Here is a 19,673-nt window from a genome sequence, read left to right as displayed (position 1 = left end):
CCTTCACAAGAGGCAGTATCTTGCCTGTCTTAAAGTGGTCTTGTTTGCAAGCTGCTCACTGACACAGCAGAAGAGTATCTCAGGAAATTGGTCTGTTTCTCAGAAGAAAAGTGCCCCCTCCATGCTGCTGCTCGTTTTTTGTTTTGTTTGGTTTTGGTGGTAATGTAGATGATTACAAGAGCAATACAAGCATGGTGTTGGATTTTGAACAAGAAGACCATGATTCTACAATGCCACATCTCCTAGGAAGATTGTACTATGCTGCATTCCATTGCTTGCAGAACATACATCCTAGAGCTGTTTGTCCAGCCACTAATCACCTTCACTTTCCCCCTGTGTCCCCAGTGAAGAACACAGGGGGGAAGTGAAGGCGATTAGCATTGCCGGCTGGTCGCTGGGTGGTACACCTGTGGCCACAGAATGGCGAGGCTGCCTGGGGACCTGGTCTGTGACTCTGTCCTCCTTAGCCATCCGCGTCATATAGAAGTATGCTAGAGTCCACTGCTACAGGAGCTGCTTGCCCTCGAGTGGCAGCCGGGGCCAAGGGGACCCAGCCTGCCGATAGGCTGGCAAGGGTCTGTCCTATGGAGTAATGTGTGGGAGCGTCGAGTCTCTGGCCGGGTTGAAAGATGATCAGCAGCTCCCACGTTGAAGGAGAAGCCAGGAAGGAGAGCTGAGGCCCAGAAGTCCAAGTTGAGGAGGAGAGTCCTGTTTTTAGATATGCTAATCCATAGGAATAAGCAGGGAAGAAGATGTAGTTTGTAGAAGCCGAAGTCTAGGGAGACCAGAGCCATTAGGGGTTGAGCCAAGGGATGAGCGCTAGACCTTAGGAAGCACAGTCCCGAGATAGAGTCAGGTGGTGTGAGTCTCAGCTTGGCTGCTGGTGGTGGTTGGTAGTGGTCCAGGTGGGGAAACGAGCTGGGCGACAGTGTTGAACATGCATGAGTCTGGTTCTCCCAGTACCGAGGCTTGTCTGTTTTCCAGTGGTGGTCTGAGCTGACCACTGTGAAAATGTGGCACCTGCACGTGGTCAGCAGGGTCTGCACACTTGGAATCTCTCTAAGGGGATTGTTGGAAGTTCTGCCATTATTAGGGAATCTATCTGGTGCAAGACGTGGTTCAATCTCTATGTGCCTCCCCCTTTTCCATTGTTTAAAATGGAGATACTTGCTACTTCGTGGCTCCTGGGAGAGATGTTATGAATCTAAATGAGATTATGTAGTTCTTGGAATTCCACTGAGGAAATAGCTATGTAAATCTCACATATTGTTATTCATGACATGTGTGGTTGAGCTGAAAACTCTAGCTACTACCCAGCCATGCAAACCATAAAATTAGACTTCCTATGCTGTGCACAGTAATTCTCTTTCTTACTGTAGAAACCACAAACCAATTTTGCCTTATAGAAATGTGCTCCCATCCAAAATTCTTAATACACATTTTAAAGACTGGCTCAGTTTTACCGTGGAGTTACATCTGAGAAAAGTGAAACCATCAAGGAAACATGTCTTACATACAGGACCGTGCATGTTTTAGATGGTTACCAGGAGCTGACTATGAAGAATATCAATCCAAATGACCTCACAACTTTCATTTTCACATCACTAGTTCAATTAAGAAATAATTTTCAATAATATGATTGCAAATATATTACACTGCTGAACCTACTTATAACCATGCTGTAGGCATTATCTGATTTTTTGGATTATTCTTTAACAGTTGCAATTTTTTCTTTGAAACGCATTATGGGTAATTTATGTTGTTTTGACTGTTTCTTTGATGTAATTTGCAGTTCTGCACCCAGAGTTGTAATATACTACAGTTTAGATAAACGGCACAGAAATACAGAGGTTATCTATGTAAAATGATTCATATTTCAAAATAGGGACTTCTGTAAAATGAAAAAAATATATATTGCTATTAATCACACTTTTTATATTACCTTTCTTCCTTGTCTGAGATTTGTTGCGTTTACTATTGTAACATATTTCCAAAACACATTAGTTAAATGGAGCTGAAAATCATGCATGCATATTTTATGGAAAAAATGTGCAGATATATTTTCAATTTTAAGCTATAAACTATGGCTTTTCTTGGATGATTAAAATATTCTGGCCCATTTAAAATGAGCTACATAATAAAAGTGGTCTGCAATAATAATTTTACAATGCTTAATAATACAAAGTGCTTTATCTGAAAAATGCCTTTTAAAAGGTTTTATACATAATTCAAGTACTTCTGTTCTGTATAGAAAATAAGTGAGTGATCTGCAAGTGGAATTAGAAATTGAAAAGGACTTAAAAAATAATTAAAACACTGGACTTGGAGTTTTCTACCTCTGTTTGCTAGAATTAGGAAGCAGTGACACATTAAAAGGTTTTATGCTGTTGACAACTGGGGGAAGTAGGGCAGAGTGACATGGTAGAGAACATTAGGTCCAAACTTTCTCTAATATAGGTTTTATGGCTTAAAAAAGAGGTACAAAGGGTTATTGAAGTTTGTTGAATATGCTTCTTACTGTTAATTCATGTCACTGAAGAGAGTTTGCCCTTACACACACAAGAGAGGAGCTTTTAGATCTTCAACAAGACACCTGCCAGAAGTACCTTTAACATGCAAACTAGCCAAGGGAGTTTGCCTGCCTCTAGTCAGAGACGCTGAAGAAAGATTGCACACATTCTCCCGGCACTAGCCCTGAGCATCCCTGATGAAAAGGCAGGGAAGCCAGGTGAGAGAATTGTAATGTGTTTATTAATGAAGGTTGGGTTATTGTTCATTTAGAACGGTCCAAATGATTAAACTAATTTTGGAAGAAGCTTCCAGTATGAAAAGAGGTGTGGAAAATCAGCCCCAGCAGGAACAGATTAATTACTAACCCACAGGGAAAACATGACCACAATTTTCTTTTCAACCTGAAGACATGGTAAAATAACGGTGGATTTAAAAAATTACATACTGGCCGCTGGAGCCGGAGCCGCTGGAGCCGGAGCCGCTAGAGCCGGAGCCGCTGAAGCTGGTTTGGGAACTAAGTCCTCGGAGATCTAGGGGAAAATGGCGGAAGAGTAAGACGCGGAATTCACCTTCCTCCCCACAGATACATCAGAAATACATATACACGTGGAATAACTCCTACAGAACACCTACTGAAGGCTGGCAGAAGACCTCAGACCTCCCAAAAGGCAAGAAACTCCCCACGTACCTGGGTAGGGCAAAAGAAAAAAGAATAAACAGAGACAAAAGGATAGGGACGGGACCTGAACCAGTGGGAGGGAGCTGTGAAGGAGGAAAGGTTTCCAAACACTAGGCAGCCCCTTCACGGGCAGAATGGCGGGTGGCGGAGGGGGGGAGCTTCGGGGCCGCGGAGGAGAGCACAGCACCAGGGGTGCGGAGGGCAAAGCGGGGAGATTCCCGCACAGAGGATCAGGTCCGACCGGCACTCACCAGCCCGAGAGGCTTGTCTGCTCACCCGCCGGGCCGGGCGGGGCTGGGAGTTGAGGCTCTGGCTTCGGTCGAAGCGCCGGCAGAGGACTGTGTTCACTGGCGGCGTGAACACAGCCTGCAGGGGGTTAGTGCGCCACGGCTGCCGCGAGGGAGTCCGGGGAAAAGTCTGGACCTGCCAAAGAGGCAAGAGACTTTTTCTTCCCTCTTTATTTCCCGGTGCGCGAGGAGAGGGGATTAAGAGCGCTGCTTAAAGGAGCTCCAGAGACGGGCGCGAGCCGCGGCTAACAGCGCGGACCCCAGAGACGGGCATGAGACGCTAAGGCTGCTGCTGCCGCCACCAAGAAGCCTGTGTGTGAGCACAGGTCACTCTCCACACCTCCCTTCCAGGGAGCCTGTGCAGCCCGCCGCTGCCAGGATCCCGGGATCCAGGGACAACTTCCCCGGAAGAACGCACGGCGCGCCTCACGCTGGTGCAACGTCATGTCGGCTCTGCCGCCGCAGGCTCGCCCGGCACTCCGTGCCCCTCCCTCCCCCCGGCCTGAGTGACCCAGAGCCCCCGAATCAGCGGCTCCTTTAACCCCATCATGTCTGAGGGAAGAACAGACGCCCTCCGGCGACCTACACGCAGAGGCGGGCCAAATCCAAAGCTGAATCCCGGGAGCTGTGCAAACAAAGAAGAGAAAGGGAAATCTCTCCCAGCAGCCTCAGGAGCAGCGGATTAAATCTCCACAATCAACTTGATGTACCCTGCATCTGTGGAATACCTGAACAGACACGAATCATCCCAAATTGAGGAAGTGGACTTTAGGAGCAAGATTTATTATTTTTTCCCCTTTTCCTTTTTTTGTGAGTGTGTATGTGTATGCTTCTGTGGGAGATTTTGTCTGTATAGCTTTGCTTCCACCATTGGCCCTAGGGTTCTATCCGTCCGTTTTTTTACTTAAAAATTTTTTTATTCTTAATAATAATATTTTTATTTTAATAACTTGGTTTTATTTTACCTTACTTTATTTTATTTTATCCTCTTTATTTCTTTCTACTTTTCATCCCTTTTATTCTGATCCGTGTGAATGAAAGGCTCTTGGTGCTGTAGCCGGGAGTCAGTGCTGTGCCTCTGAGGTGGAGAGCCAACTTCAGGACACTGGTCCACAAGAGACCTCCCAGCTCCACCTAATATCAAACAGCGAAAATCTCCCAGAGATCTCCATCTCAACACCAGCACCCAGCTTCACTCAACGACCAGCAAGCTACAGTGCTGGACATCCTATGGCAAACAACTAGCAACACAGGAACACAACCCCACCCATTAGCAGAGAGGCTGCCTAAAGTCATAATAAGGCCACAGACACCCCAAAACACACCACCAGACGTGGACCTGCCCACCAGAAAGACAAGATCCAGCCTCATCCACCAGAACACAGGCACTAGTCCCCTCCACCAGGAAGCCTACACAACCCACTGAACCAAATTTAGCCACTGGGGACACACACCAAAAACAACAGGAACTACGAAACTGCAGCATGCAAAGAGGAGACCCCAAACACAGTAAGATAAGCAAAATGAGAAGACAGAAAAACACACAACAGATGAAGGAGCAAGATAAAAACCCACCAGACCTAACAAATGAAGAGGAAATAGGCAGTCTACCTGAAAAAGAATTCAGAATAATAATAGTAAAGATGATCCAAAATCTTGGAAATAGAATAGACAAAATGCAAGAAACATTTAACAAGGACCTAGAAGAACTAAAGATGAAACAAGCAATGATGAACAACACAATAAATGAAATTAAAAATACTCTAGATGGGATCAATAGCAGAATAAGTGAGGCAGAAGAACGGATAAGTGACCTGGAAGATAAAATAGTGGAAATAACTACTACAGAGCAGAATAAAGAAAAAAGAATGAAAAGAACTGAGGACAGTCTCAGAGACCTCTGGGACAACATTAAATGCACCAACATTCTAATTATAGGGGTTCCAGAAGAAGAAGAGAAGAAGAAAGGGACTGAGAAAATATTTAAAGAGATTATGGTTGAAAACTTCCCTAATATGGGAAAGGAAATAGTTAATCAAGTCCAGGAAACACAGAGAGTCCCATACAGGATAAATCCAAGGAGAAACACGCTAAGACACATATTAATCAAACTGTCAAAAATTAAATACAAAGAAAACATATTAAAAGCAGCAAGGGAAAAACAACAAATAACACACAAGGGAATCCCCATAAGGTTAACAGCTGATCTTTCAGCAGAAACTCTGCAAGCCAGAAGGGACTGGCAGGACATATTTAAAGTGATGAAGGAGCAAAACTTGCAACCAAGATTACTCTACCCAGCAAGGATCTCATTCAGATTTGATGGAGAAATTAAAACCTTTACAGACAAGCAAAAGCTGAGAGAGTTCAGCACCACCAAACCAGCTTTACAACAAATACGAAAGGATCTTCTCTAGGGAAGAAACACAAGACAAGGAAAAGACCTACAATAACAAACCCAAAACAATTAAGAAAATGGGAGTAGGAACATACATATCGATAATTTCCTTAAATGTAAATGGATTAAATGCTCCCACCAAAAGACACAGACTGGCTGAATGGATACAAAAACAAGACCCATATATATGCTGTCTAGAAGAGACGTAGAGACACATACAGACTGAAAGTGAGGGGATGGAAAAAGATATTTCATGCAAATGGAAACCAAAAGAAAGCTGGAGTAGCAATTCTCATATCAGACAAAATAGACTTTAAAATAAAGACTATTAGAAGAGACAAAGAAGGACACTACATAATGATCAAGGCATCGATCCAAGAAGAAGATATAACAGTTGTAAATATTTATGAACCCAACATAGGAGCACCTCAATACATAAGGGAAATACTAACAGTCATAAGAGGGGAACTCGACAGTAACACATTCATAGTGGGGGACTTTAACACCCTACTTTCACCAATGGACAGATCATCCAAAATGAAAATAAATAAGGAAACACAAGCTTTAAATGATACATTAAACAAGATGGACTTAATTGATATTTATAGGACATTCCATCCAAAAACAACAGAATACACATTTTTCTCAAGTGCTCATGGAGCATTCTCCAGGATAGATCATATCTTGGGTCACAAATCAAACCTTGGTAAATTTAAGAAAATTGAAATTGTATCAAGTATCTTTTCTGACCAGAATGCTATGAGACTAGATATCAATTACAGGAAAAGATCTGTAAAAAATACAAACACATGGAGGCTAAACAATACACTACTTAATAACGAAGTGATCACTGAAGAAATAAAAGAGGAAATGAAAAAATACCTAAAAACAAATGACAATGGAGACATGATAACCAAAAATCTATGGGATGCAGCAAAAGCAGGTCTAAGAGGGAAGTTTATAGCAATAAAATCCTAGCTTAAGAAACAGGAAACATCTTGAATAAACAACCTAACCTTGCACCTAGAGCAATTAGAGAAAGAAGAAAAAAAAACCCCAAAGTTAGCAGAAGGAAACAAATCATAAAGATCAGATCAGAAATAAATGCAGGAAACGATAGCAAAGATCAATAAAACTAAAAGGTGGTTCTTTGAGAAGATAAACAAAATTGATAAACCATTAGCCAGACTCATCAAGAAAAAAAGGCAGTAGACTCAAATCAATAGAATTAGAAATGAAAAAGGAGAAGTAACAACTGACACTGCAGAAATACAAAAGATCATGAGAGATTACTACAAGCAACTCTATGCCAATAGAATGGACAACCTGGAAGAAATGGACAAATTCTTAGAAATGCCCAACCTGCCAAGACTGAATGAGGAAGAAATAGAAAATATGAACAGACCAATCACAAGCACTGAAATTGAAACTGTGATTAAAAATCTTCCAACAAACAAAAGCCCAGGACCAGATGCCTTCACAGGCGAATTCTATCAAACATTTAGAGAGGAACTATCACCTATCCTTCTCAAACTCTTCCAAAATATAGCAGAGGGAGGAACATTCCCAAACTCATTCTACAAGGCCACCATCACCCTGATACAAAAACCAGACAAGGATGTCACAAAGAAAGAAAGCTACAGGCCAATATCACTAATGAACATAGATGCAAAAATCCTGAACAAAATACTAGCAAACAGAATCCAACGGCACATTAAAAGGATCATGCGCCATGATCAAGTGGGGTTTATTCCAGGAATGCAAGGATTCTTCAATATATGCAAATCAATCAATGTGATACACCAGATTAATAAATTGAAGGAGAAAAACCATATGGTCATCTCAATAGATCCAGAGAAAGCTTTCGACAAAAGTCAACACCCATTTATGATAAAAACCCTGCAGAAAGTAGGCATAGGGGGAACTTTCCTCAACATAATAAAGGCCATATATGACAAACCCACAGCCAACATCATCCTCAATGGTGAAAAATTGAAAGCATTTCCACTAAGATCAGGAACAAGACAAGGTTGCCCACTCTCACCACTCTTATTCAACATAGTTTTGGAAGTTTTATCCACAGCAATCAGAGAAGAAAAGGAAATAAAAGGAATCCAAATCGGAAAAGAGGAAGTAAAGCTGTCACTGTTTGCAGATGACATGATACTATACATAGAGAATCCTAAAGATGCTACCAGAAAACTACTAGAGCTAATCAATGGATTTGGTAAAGTAGCAGGATACAAAATTAATGCACAGAAATGTCTGGCATTCCTATACACTAATGATGAAAAATCTGAAAGTGAATTCAAGAAAACACTCCCATCTACCATTGCAACAAAAAGAATAATAATCTAGGAACAAACCTACCTATGGAGACAAAAGACTTGTATGCAGAAAATTATAAGACACTGATGAAAGAAATTAAACATGATACAAATAGATGGAGAGATATACCATGTTCTTGGATTGGAAGAATCATCATTGTGAAAATGACTATACTACCCTTAAGCAATCTACAGATTCAATGCAATCCCTATCAAACTACCACTGGCATTTTTCACAGAACTAGAACAAAAAATTTCACAAATTGTATAGAACATAAAAGACCCCAAATAGCCAAAGCAATTTTGAGAGCGATAAATGGAGCTGCAGGAATCAGGCTTCCTGATGTCAGAATATACTAAAAAGCTACAGTAATTAAGAGAGTATGGTACTGGCACAGAAACAGAAATATAGATCAATGGAACAGGATAGAAAGCCCAGAGATAAACCCACGCACATATGGTCACCTTATCTTTGATAAAGGAGACAGGAATGTACAGTGGAGAAAGGACAGCCCCTTCAATAAGTGGTGCTGGGAAAACTGGACAGTTACATGTAAAAGTATGAGACTAGATCACTCCCTAACACCATACACAAAAATAAACTCAAAATGCATTAAAGACCTAAATGTAAGGCCAGAAACTATCAAACGCTTAGAGGAAAACATAGGCAGAACACTCTATGACATAAATCACAGCAAGATCCTTTTTGACCCACCTCCTACAGAAATGGAAATAAAAACAAAACTAAACAAATGGGACCTAATGAAACGTCAAGGCTTTTGCACAGCAAAGGAAACCATAAACAAGACCAAAAGACAACCCTTAGACGGGGAGAAAATATTTGCAAATGAATCAACTGACAAAGGATTAATCGCCAAAATTTATAAGCAGCTCATGCAGCTCAATAACAAAAAAACAAACAACCCAATCCCAAAATGGGCAGAAGACCTAAATAGACATTTCTGCAAAGAAGATATACAGACTGCCAAGAAACACATGAAAGAATGCTCAACATCATTAATCATTAGAGAAATGCAAATCAAAACTACAATGAGATATCATCTAACACCAGTCAGAATGGCCATCATCAAAAAATCTAGAAACAATAAATGCTGGAGAGGGTGTGGAGAAAATGGAACAGTCTTGCAGTGCTGGTGGGAATGTGAATTGGTTCAGCCACTATGGAGAACAGTATGGAGGTTCCTTAAAAAACTACAAATAGAACCACCATATGACCCAGCAATCCCACTACTGGGCATATACCCTGAGAAAACCATAATTCAAAAAGAGTCATGTACCAAAATGTTCATTGCAGCTCTATTTACAATAGCCTGGAGATGGAAACAACCTAAGTGTCCATCATCGGTTGAATGGGTAAAGAAGATGTGGCACATATATACAATGGAATATTAGTCAGCCATAAAAAGAAACGAAATTGAGCTATTTGTAATGAGGTGGATGGACCTAGAGTCTGTCATACAGAGTGAAGTAAGTCAGAAAGAAAAAGACAAATACCATATGCTAACACATATATATGGAACTTAAGAAAATAAAAAAATGTCATGAAGAACCTAGTGGTAAGACAGGAATAAAGACACAGACCAGACCTACAGGAGAATGGACTTGAGGTTATGGGGAGGGGGAAGGGTAAGGTGTGACAAAGTGAGAGAGTGGAATGGACATACATACACTCCCAAACGTAAAATAGATAGCTAGTGGGAAGCAGCCACATAGCACAGGGAGATCAGCTCGGTGCTTTGTGACCACCTAGAAGGGTGGGATAGTGAGGGTGGGAGGGAGGGCGATGGAAGAGGGAAGAGATATGGGAACATTTGTATATGTATAACTGATTCACTTTGTTATAAAGCAGAAACTAACACACCATTGTAAAGCAATTACACTCCAATAAAGGTATAAAAAAAACAAAAACAATTACATACTAACTAATGACTAGATGGTCAAATGTAATAAAATTCCAGAATATCCTAATTGTTTCAGTAAGAAAATTTGTTATGTAAGTTTTATCTACCTAACACTATAATTCTGTTTAGGTGAATTTTTATTTGCTCTTGATGAAGATTTTGGTTGTATTGCATTCGGTTGGGCAGCCTTAAATCTTTCGTTGTGACTCACCCTCTCATGACCAAATTTCTAAAAGGACACAATTATAAATTTGGTGCTTCTCAAAGATCTTTTCCTTAATAATATAATTTTTAAAATGGTAGAAATAAAGCACGAGCCTGCTGAACATGGTCTAGATACAATCTCACCTGAAGGCAGGGTTTTTTTGTGTGTGTATGTGTGTGCGTGTGTGTGTGTATGTGTGTGTGTGTGTGTGTGTGACTTATTTCATTAGAGCCTTAGAATATTCGGACCGAGCTTTGCAAATAACATCCAAAACCTTGTTTGCAAGAAAAGTTTGTTGCTGTGGTTTCTATGGTCTTATTCTATCCTTGCTCTAAAATTTTTAATGGCACCCATGTCCTAATCGATCAAGTTTAAGTTTCATAACCCTCGTGATGGGTGGGAGAGATGTACATAAAAGGACAGAGAAAAGGAGTATTTAGATATGCCTCTCTTTCCTTCCATGCTTTCCTTCCTTCTGGATCTGGCCTTCTCATTGACATCTTTGTATTGAGGGCTCTACAATCATCACCTCTCTGGGGCCAATTACGACATTCTCTACAGCTCTTAACATAAGACAGAGTAAATAGTGGCTCTCAATAAATATTTGTTGATTGATTTAACCTTAGAGAAAATAACATCGCCCCTTTTTAACATAGCCTAAATGGACAAAGGATTTTTGTTGTATTGGAGTGTCAATCAAAACAACAACAACAAAAACAAACCTACAAGAAAACACTCCCTCCCCCAAATGCAGAAGGCTGCAAATAAGAAAAGAGCTTTATCTGGGGTCTTGAGAGCTACAATTCTGGAGACATAGATTTGCGTAAAACCGAGAGTATTCTGGGGAAGAGAAAGAGTCAGGGGCTTACAAAGGCAAAAACCATGAGACTGTACTCTGACCCAAGAAAGGAAATGTTTGTCCTTAAGGGATGGCTGTCATGAGGTGTTTTAGGTTAAGGGTGCAATAAATAGATAGGCTGTCAGGAGCCATTTTAGAGTAAGGGTCCGATGAGTATCTTGAGTTTCTGGAACGTTGGGCAGATGTTCTGGATGCCTGTGTTGAGATGATGTGGTCAAAAGGTCAGATTCCATCCAGGGTGAGGCTTGCACATGTCACACTTGCTCACTGGCATCACGGCTCCATTTTAGAGGGCCCTTTTAGCAACAGTGACTCCATTTTGACTTTCATAGGAGTAATATTTAAAAAGTGTCCAATACAGCTTAAACAGTAAAAATATATTTTAACATAGGTTGTGTTTGTCCATCCTTTTATAAATTAACACTGAGAGAGACATTTTAGTTGAGGATCACTTTGTTCCCTCTACCCTTTATGTATGACGCTCACTTTTGAAACAAGACTTTCCGGAATCCTTAGCTAAGTTGAAATCAACTCTGAAAAATCATTTGTTTCATATTGCCTTTTTGCCATCTGTTGTCATTTATTTTGGTTTTATTTTTTTTACCCAGAGCAGCGCCTTAGGAGAGCATTACATGGGTGGAAATGAATAACAGTTGGTCAGTTGATTATGATTAGAGAGTGTGTGTTCTGAAGTTGGAAGTTAAATAAAGCCAACATTGCAGCTCTAAAGCACGTGTATGAGGGGTTGCTTTGGTAGAGGAAGAACCCAATCCGTAGCAGAGAGGGCCAGGTGAGATGCCTGGAGGGCTTTGACTACTTTTGATTCCTAATATACATAAATTACTTTACAGCTGACTGTAAACTAGTTAAATGGCTGGCTGGTGACAGAAAGATGAAGAAAATAATGAATGCATACTAGGCAACACAAAAGATTTAGAGGGATTTATATCAGCTTTGTAACCAGACTGACACGTGGGAAATAAAATTTATTGTTGCTAAACATTGAACATTACTCCTGAGGAGTAAAGTAATGAGCACAAGTAAAAATAAATAGCATTGAACTAACTAGAACAGCATGACTTTCAAAAGAGCACTCGGGACAAAGGAATGAAGGGTTTCTCTCTAATGCTGTCTAGATAACATAAAGCCACAATTCACCTATGCAATAGCATTAGGCCAATTACAACTGCTCAGATGGCAGGTCAAAGTGTTTAGTTACACCCAATTCATTGACACTTTGCTCCCAAATTCCAAAGAAAGCATCAATATTTGTTAAAATATACACATCAAGCTTTTACATCCCCAAGCTTTTGGAAGCATAGCAAAAAATTATAATACATTTTGGGTATTATTAGAAAGGTTTCAATTCAGCATCTGTGTAGAGTGGTGAGTAAACCTATTAGACCTTGAGATACTGCCTTAGAAAACATGAACAACAATGAAAAATATTAGTTTAGGGAGTAGCCTCTGCAGGAAAGAGTTGGAAACTCTTATCACTTGACACATTCAAAATGGGCATAAAATGTACCAAGCAAATTATTTTCTCACTGATGTAATTCTGAGCACACATAATGAAAGAAATTTATTTCTGTTTTCTCAATGTGTTTTTCCTCTCTCAGTTTACCATTAAGTACATCACAGATCAGTTTTACTTTTTATTTATTTATTTTTTTGCGGTACGCGGGCCTCTCACTGTTGTGGCCTCTCCCGTTGCGGAGCACAGGCTCCGGACGCGCAGGCTCAGCGGCCATGGCTCACGGGCCCAGCCGCTCCGCGGCATGCGGGATCCTCCCGGACCGGGGCACGAACCCGCGTCCCCTGCATAGGCAGGCAGACTCCCAACCACTGCGCCACCAGGGAAGCCCACAAATCAGTTTTGAACCTCCCCAACAGGCCCGTATAATCATAGACGGATTGTTTAGGACAATGTCAGGTTTGTCACTTACCCAGGGATTGAGTCTCAAACTGTACCTCTCTTTAGGAAGAAGAGTAGTTTCTTCTGTTTTTTTAATTTCCTACTGAATGCCTTTGTCTCTCTTCATCGAGGTATACAAAGTAGCGGTGTCTCTGTGTCTTACTGATGCACAGAGGTTAATCAGTTTGATAGGAAGAAAGACTTCGAAAGGTGATGTAATGCTTTATGTTGGCATCACCAGATCTGGGTGGTATGTTGCAGTGGGGATTCTGGTTTAACTTTGCCACTAACAAGCAGTTGGACTTTGGACCAGCCAATTAGCACCTCTAAGCCTCAGTGTTTTTCATTTGCAAGTGAGAAAAATGTCTTTCCTGTGTTTAGAATGGTCTCTTAGAACTTTTTCAAATCTATCCAACCACCTGGCATTATTGGATCCAAGAGATTAAAAAAAAAAAAAAAGAATGTACTGGCAGTGCTGACCCCTGGAGATCTCACCTAGAGAAGGATTGGAAACCTTTTTCTCAAAGGGCCAGAGAGGAAATATTTTAGACTTTGTGGGCCAAGAGGGAAAATTGGGAGTAATACGTAGTTATTTATGTAACCACTTAAAATGTAACCATTAAAAAATGTAAAAACCATTCTTGAGGGTAGTACAAACACAGGTGGTGGGCTGGATTTGTTCCTGCTGCAGTTGCCCATCCCTGGTCTAAAGGCATAACCTAAACAGTCCAAAGTGCAAGCTGTAATGAGGGAAGTATGAGGTAAGAAAATTCATCTGAACGGCGTTTTTCCTTGAACCGACCACACATTTTAGTTAAAACAGCCTTTCCTGCTTGTGCGGGAGCCCTTTGCCTCACTGGGGAGCAGGGAGGCCCTTGCTGGGCTGTGTTTTCATCCCCTTCTCTCATCTTCCTTTCTCTTTGTTTTCTTCCACCTCAAACTACTATTCCTTTTTGCTCCAAGAGCTCTTCTTGGGGACAAGTGAGGAGGCCTGGTGGTGGGGGGCGGGAGGGGGGGAAGTGAAGGGAGATGCCAACAAGAATTTTAATTTCCCATGTGCTAACATAATTACAGAGCAGATACAAATCCCTCCAAATCTCTTGTGCATGCATTATTTTCCTCATCCTTTTGTCACCGGCCAACCATTTAACTAGTTTACAGTCAGTTCCAAGGAAATTTATGTAGATTAGAAATCACCAACATAAACTGAAGCCCCCAAGACATATTACCTGTTACCACCTAGAGAGATAATGTGCTTTAATAAACTTACCCCCTCTGTCAGAAGCCTAGTGTCAGGGGCACTGCCTGTCTTATCTCAGAGGCCTGTGAACTGCCCTAAGTATGAAGTACGGGCGATCAGAAAGCCTCATCTCAGATTGTTCTGGAGTTTCTTGCCAACCAGAGCCCATCATTTTGGGAATTCATTTAAATAGGTAGAAGAAAAGTGTTAACAGCCTAAAAACATACATTTAACTTTGTTGCGTTTTCCTTTGCTATGATTAATTTCATTTCCCCTGGGAAATGTTACCCTTTGAAATTGTGGATGAATTAGAACTTTTCTCTTGGAATTATTAACACATACAATTCCTGACAAGTAGTGTGCTACCTACGGCAGTCTTTGATTTTTGTCACTGTTAAATGCAGTTAATACTGAATAAACAACCTGTTGTCATTATTAGTGTTTATTGTTAATGTGACTTGAACAACCAGCAATATTTTCTTTTTGGAGAAGGCTTTTTTTGCCCCATACATTCTGACCAGTGATGTGTATGTATCCAAAAATATGTGCTTGTCAGTTTGAAGTCTGTTCAGACCAGCTCTGTCAAGGCAGATGAGAAGTGGTACGACTGGGCTGGTAATCTGTGGCTTGAGCCCAAATGATGACTATTATGAGATATACTATACACTTGTGTGGTAAGCTCTTCTCTCAAGCTGGTGGAGCGCTGCTACAAGGAAGCCTTTTTATGACTAGGTGAGCTATCATATTATGAGAGAGACAGGCTTAATAAAGGTTGACCATTATCAAAACCATAGGCACAGCAAATGTGTGTGTGTGTGTGTGTGTGTGTGTGTGTGTGTGTGTGTGTAGTGTGTGCGTGTGTGTGTGTGAGATATAGAGGGCAGATGTCTGCCACCTAGCCTTGTACCTGGCCAGTCCCGCATGGGCTCATGTCTGGGTCTACAAGATAGAGAAGCCTTTGACTACATTGCCTGTGTAAGAGGCAGTATGGTGGTCCTGGAATCTGTGGCAGCCGCCATTAGTTGCCGTTCCACCCCCAATAGCCATTCCCCTCCTTTTTGGCAAAGCACAGTCTTGCTTTTTTGGTGCGGTGGGGCAAGCTAGGGGTTAAAATCACGGTGGGTTTTAGTCATGAATGGCAATCTCTTTCCTTTCAACCGGGTTTCCCTTTTCCAGTGCTCTCTGGAGCCAGGGTGGCCGTGTATGTAACGAGTTCTGCTCATGCTATGGAACGAGAAATCTGCAGATGGGCCTCTGGGGAAAACTCTCCTACCGTTTTGCCCAGCTGATGTTGTATGAAGATGTACTGTTTGGATTTGTGGCAGTTATCTTGTGAGCAAGGGGTGACGTGCCTAAGAATGAAAAGCTGACAGATGAGAATGACAAAGTCAAGAGAGAAAGAGATGGGATGTTTGATGGTGCTGTGGATCTGTGCACCCAATCTGGAACTCAACACGTTTGGACTTCTTGTCACATGACATGAGTAAATGCTTTGATGGCTTAAGCCAGCATGAATTGGATTTTCTCTTTCAGTTGCTTGACGCTGAATTGGTTTGACATCGAAATGGAGACAGACACTCTCATCTACGTCCTCACAAAGCTTGGAGGCGTTTCAGTACTTCAAGGGCTTCAGCTGAAGAGGTAGCAGGGTGCAGAGAGGGTGGTAGTGTCAGGTCAGAGCGTATGCAGTACCCAGATTACGCAGGGGAAGTGCCAGTGGAGGCAAGGTAGCCAGTTGCTGCGGCAGCGATGTCTGATGACCCCAACAGAAGTGGCAGATGTGCCTGACTGAGGTCATGAGTAGTGAAGCCCAGCAAATGTGGTGGTACCTGGTTGACAGCGGGATGCCTCATGTTGGGGGAATGGAGCAGAAAAGAGAAAAAAAAAAAAGCTATGGTACACAGTAGCTGACTGGATAGCTGATTTGACTTATCTATGAGCACATACACGTCATCTCTGGTATCGTAGAGAAGATAACTTGCTGCAACCTATACACCCAAAATGTATAATGGCTCAAACAATAAGAATTTATCTTTTGCTCATGTACAGGACAGTGGTGAGTGGATGGTTCTCCACGTGGTGATTCAGGGGCCCAGGAGACTTCCATCTGGAGATTTTGCAGTCCCGTTGGACCTAGTTGTCATTTGCATTGAGCTGGTGGAGGAGGAAAAAAAGATTATGGAGCAGAGGTGCCTGCCTTCTTAAAAGGCTAGGTCCAGAAGTGGCACACATCACCCCTGGCTCCATTTTACAGTGAGAATGAGTTATGCGTCTCTACCTAACTGCAAAAGGAGTGGGAACTGGGTTTCCCTGGCTGGGCAGCTGCCTTCCAGTTACAACTTTATGTCATGAAATGGGAGAATGGATTCTGATGGGTAGTCTCTGCCACAACCAGTTCTTCTCAGAGTTACTTGTTCAGGGGTGGAAGTGGAGTGGGGCAGATAGCTGGCAGAGCCTTGGAGTTCCGAAGTGGCTGGTGGGCTACACCAGTGATACATAGGTAATAAGACCAATGATTGACCCATTTATCTTCTAAGTGCAAAAGTGGCATTCCCCACCTTTCTTTGAATCATCTGCTTGACTAATATAAAATTACTGAATAATTTTAAAAATCCCTTTCTTTTACCTAATTATTTAGATCTAGTCTGGCCATAGTACTGAATTTCATTTACGATTTAACTTAAACCATACATCAACAGTCTAAACTGCTAATATTTGCACATACTAAGTACTTTTGTTTAAGAACAAAGCACTTAAAAGCACTAAAAGCACGTGATAGTTTTTTTTTTCTTTTTAAACGATTTTGATGACTGCATGGCTTATGACTACTAAGAAATGGAATTTCAAAATGAGCATCAGACTTCTTTTTCAAGTGCCTTGTCATAAATGCATTGCTACCCATGTAATAAAGTAATCTTCCCTTGTGTGACAAATATAGCAGTAAAGAAGAATGAGCCTTGTCTGGTAAAATGGCTTTTATTAATCTCCTAATGTTTTTATATTGTTGTAGAATTATGATTAGTTTCAGGAGAGTAGCAAACAGGTTATGCTCAGAGTTGAGTATTATTGCTATCCAGATATCTTTGGTTAATGCCTGCTGTTTATTTCAAAAACAAAATGCTTCCATTAAGAAAAATCAACGATAATGGCCAGACTTTATTATCAAGAAATTATACCTGTTATGTAAACCTTGCTAATTATAAGCGCTTGAATTCATTTGGGTGATATAACAGATGAAAAATGCCATTTATTAGGAGAAGTACTTGGTGTTTGTACCAGCATAATAAAACTGAGATAATAAAAAAACAATCTAAGGAAAGAAGAACTGTTAATGAGGAATGGAATTTGCCCAGGAATGAATTATACCAGGAGACGACATGGAGTGTGGGATTAACACCGAGTGCTTCATCTTGGAAACGGTTTCCCCTCAGCCTCTTTGAGCAGCCCATCCTCATTTCCCCCTCTTCTCCCTTTCCTTCTTACTTTTCCTGGAGGACCTGATACATGCACCAGCTCCAGCTTCTATTGACTCCTAACTCCTTAAAACGTCAGCACGGACGTCTTGTTCATGATCCAGTGCACCTTCTGACTATCCCCAGCTGGATGTCCTGTCCAAATAGAATTGATCTCTGTCCTCTTCTTCTTTTTTTTTTTTAAAGAAGATGTTGGGCGTAGGAGTTTATTAGTTAATTAATTTATTTTTGCTGTGTTGGGTCTTCGTTTCTGTGCGAGGGCTTTCTCTAGTTGCGGCGAGCGGGGGCCACTCTTCATTGCGGTGCGCGGGCCTCTCTTGTTGCGGAGCACAGGCTCCAGACGCGCAGGCTCAGTAGTTGTGGCTCACGGGCCTAGTTGCTCCGCGGCATGTAGGATCCTCCCAGACCAGGGCTCGAACCCGTGTCCCCTGCATTAGCAGGCAGATTCTCAACCACTGCGCCACCAGGGAAGCCCTCTTGTCCTCTTTTTGAATCGTCTGTCATAACCTGAATATCATAGTGTCACCCTTGACTCCTCCCTCCCTCACACCGTGTATCCAATAAATCACATCCTTTTGTGCCCAGCCAGACACCGCTCTCAAATCTAGCTTCTACACTCACTGCCACTGCCTTAGCACGGGCCATCACCGTTTCTCATTATAATGACCATAACCTAGATATTGAACCAGATTTAGGATATCATTAAAGAAGTTTTATTTCTTTTTTTAAAATAAATTCATTTATTTTTAATTTTTATTTTTGGCTGTGTTGGGTCTTTGTTGCTGTGCGTGGGCTTCCTCTGGTTGCGGCAAGCTGGGGTTACTCTTCGTTGAGGTGCGTGGGCTTCTCATTGCAGTGGCTTCTCTTGTTGCGGAGCACGGTCTCTAGGCACGCGGGCTTCAGTAGTTGTGGCACGTGGGCTCCGTAGTTGTGGTATGCGAGCTCTAGAGTGCAGACTCAGTAGTTGTGGTGTATAGGCTTAGTTGCTCCGCAGCATGTGGGATCTTCCTGGGCCCGGGCTCGAACCCGTGTCCCCTGCATTGGCAAGTGGATTCTTAACCAGTGCACCACCAGGGAAGCCCCTCTGTCTTCTATAGTCCTTTTATTTTAAAATTTTTCCTTCAACCTTTTATTTTGAAATATTTCAAACTTACAGAAAATTGAAATCATTGAACAATAAACAGATGTGTAAGCTTCACCTTCTAGATTCAGCAACTGTTAATACCACTTCCCTCTCTCTCCCTTTCTCTCTCTCATAGTCTATTCCCCATGTCTCTGCACAGAACCCAGCCCAGCTCAGGCTCCCTAGGGATTCGTGACTTGAGATTGGCACGGCCATCTGTTTCTGTTGGTCTGATTTTGATAGCAAAAGGTGTTTCAGGCATCAGTGGAGGGAGACAGCAGAAGAGATGGGGTCACTTTGATGAAGTATGTTTCGAGCCTTGGTGAACCAGTGGTACCTGCTTGGGAGTCTGGGTGTCAGCACTGGGGAGGAGGCCATTCTCCCAGGGTGAAGCCTGGCCACCTGAGGGCTCAGGGTGGCACAAGAGTGTCAGGTGAGACTGTGGCCCTCAGAGCGTGATGTCTTCACGGAGGACACTGGCAGCTGTGGCAGGGTCAGGACACCTCCCTCAAGTGGCTCTTTGACAGTGGAAATTTGGAGCAGAGGGATGTGAGCAGACTTGTTTCTGAGCCTAACACGTGGAGGTGTCAGAATGGGTGAGACTTTGAGGCAGCAACTGCATGTAAACTGCATGTAAATAGTGGCTATAAAACATCAAGATGTGGGTGTTATTTACTGTGACTTCACGGGCTGGTGAGGTCTGAGGACATTTGGGTTACTCAGGGACAGAAATA

This window comes from Tursiops truncatus, chromosome 11 (genome assembly GCF_011762595.2).
Source record: "Tursiops truncatus isolate mTurTru1 chromosome 11, mTurTru1.mat.Y, whole genome shotgun sequence".
In the NCBI taxonomy this organism is placed as follows: Eukaryota; Metazoa; Chordata; class Mammalia; order Artiodactyla; family Delphinidae; genus Tursiops; species Tursiops truncatus.
This window is presented reverse-complemented; position numbering follows the sequence as displayed.